Here is a 2,500-nt window from a genome sequence, read left to right as displayed (position 1 = left end):
ATTATCATCATCATCATAATTATTACATAATCCTTAGTAGTATGATTATTACCATTATAATTATCATTGTTATCATAACGTATAATACTGACGCTGTTAATGATGTTATTGCCATTGTTCCAATCTTTTTTTTTTCTTTTTCTTTTTGCTACGATTTTTTTTTTTTTTTTTGCATTATTGTTTCATTACGTCGCATTAAAAGTTAAGTTGTTCGGTAAGAAACACACTCTTTATTAAAAAAAAACAAAATATTGAGAAGCTCACATCACCTTCATTTCCAGAACACTAAAAACATTCATAGTAAGTCATTTGATGTATATTTCCATTTGTAAGCTCAAAGAATCTCTTCAGTCACCCAGCATCACGCAGCATTTAATTCGTTAATTTAAGAACTCAAACCCTTTCAACTACTTATGTCATTTACGTTACATAAACAGGTCTCATAACTCGTCCTTCTCTCTGCTAAGTTCCTTTATTCTCGTCTACTCAACTCTCATCAGCTAACGGCGGTAAAATTATGAGCTGGATAATGTAGAAATTTCGTTTTAATCTCGTATATTCAACTTTTCTCAGTTAGTGAAGGAGAGGACTCGGTATTGCAGACATTTTAAAACATATAAGTTCACTCTCCCTCTATATATGTATATATATAGAGAGAGTATATATATATACATATATATATATGTGTTTATATATATATATATATATATATATATATATATATATATATAACTACTTTATTTACTTTGCGGATTACGATGTGCACTTGTGGCGGATTCCTCACAGCTCGGGAATGGCCCCTCGCTGATGCACTTTGACTGGATCCAGAGTACATCGGCGTCTTGACGATAAGCTGGAACATTATGGAGAAAGAGAGAAGCTTTATCTGAGAGGGTGTTGGCACCTGGACGAGGTCTGTCTTTCTTGGCCTGGCTTCTGCTATGACTTCTGGGGAGTGCAAGTCACGCCGATGGAAGAAGACTGATGGCAAAGAGCGAAAGAGAGATATGATAAGGTAAGGAGAGGAAGAGAAATGCGTGAAGAAAAAAAAAAAGGAAAGAGGAAAAGTGAGCGAAATGGTGTGAAATTATTACAGTATGATGTGCTAATGTGTTTGCTTTGGAATTTGGATGCGTAAGAGTAGAAAAAAAAGTTATAATAAATACACAATAGGAATGCAATCCTATTGTCAGTTGTGCCGGAGTGAGAGAGAGAAAAGAGAGAGAGAGAGAGAGAGAGAGAGAGAGAGAGAGAGAGTCTCAGAGGAGAGAGGATGAGGTGGTGTGTGCGTGAGAGAGAGAGAGAGAGAGAGAGACAGAGAGAGAGAGAGAGAGAGAGAGAGAGAATTTTATGCTTTGGGGAGGGAGGGAGGGAGGGAAGGAAGGAAGGAAGGAAAGAAGAAAGAAAGAAAGGAAGAGAGAGAGAGAGAGAGAGAAAGAGAGAGACCAGAGAGAGAAGAGAGAGAGAGAGAGAGAGAGAGAGAGAGAGAGAGAGAGAGAGAGAGAGAGAGAGAGAGAGAGAGAGAGAGGAGGGGGGGGAGAGAGAGGGGAGAGAGAGAGAGAGAGAGAGAGGGGGGGGAGAGAGAGAGAGAGGAGAGACAGAGAGAGAGAGAGAGAGAGAGAGGGAGGGGGAGGAAGAGATCAGGAGAGAATTTGAGAGGGAGAGAGGAAGAGGGGGGAGAGGATGGAGAGGAGGGGAGAGAGAGAGAGAGAGAGAGAGAGAGAGAGAGAGAGAGAGAGAGAGAGAGAGAGAGAGAGAGAGAGAGAGAGAGAGAGAGAAGGTGGGAGAGCTCGACCTCACCGCCATGGACGCGATGGGAGACAGGATCAAGCCAAAGTACTATTCGTAGTGAGTTCACTTCGCATTTCATTGCTCTTTTTCATAATAGTTTTCTTTTTTTTTCTTTACCTGTTTCGAAATTTTGGTTTTTATATCATTAAATTCCAACCTCTCTGTATGGACAACTACATTCTTTACCTGTATGTGCACTGTACATATTTCAAATTCGTGGATATCTCCAGTCTCCCTAGTAATACTGATGCACACTTGCCTAATGCTTTCGAGTCAGTAAGCGTACAGCTGGGGTATGACTGCCACACGTTAGACAGGCAGTGGCACGTCAACAGGCCTGCATTTATAACTATGCCCCGTTTTTCGCAGTGCCAAGAGGCCCTTTGGGGACGGCATCGGTTTGTTTCGTGCAAGAGAGGAATTATGTCCAGAAGGCAATCATTCCCCAGTCTAGCTTCGTTCCAGCCGATGGTTAGTTGTTCTCCCATTGCGCTGGCTTTCCCATGGACGATTCTAAGGTTAGCGCCATGCTCTCTAACTTTGTTTGTCAACTCTTACCTGTTCATTTGCATTATCTGCTTCGTATAAATAATATGTATCGGTCATTCTCAGCTTCAGGGTTATTTTTTCTTCTTTTTTCCATTTAGAAATCTGCCTTGAGGTGGGTTGGGGAGCCATCGGGGAATGACTGGGGGGGGTGGGGGGATCG

Source organism: Penaeus japonicus, unplaced genomic scaffold (assembly GCF_977035675.1).
Source record: "Penaeus japonicus unplaced genomic scaffold, GWHDUDI00000001_assembly GWHDUDI00000011, whole genome shotgun sequence".
Lineage (NCBI taxonomy): Eukaryota > Metazoa > Arthropoda > Malacostraca > Decapoda > Penaeidae > Penaeus > Penaeus japonicus.
This window is presented reverse-complemented; position numbering follows the sequence as displayed.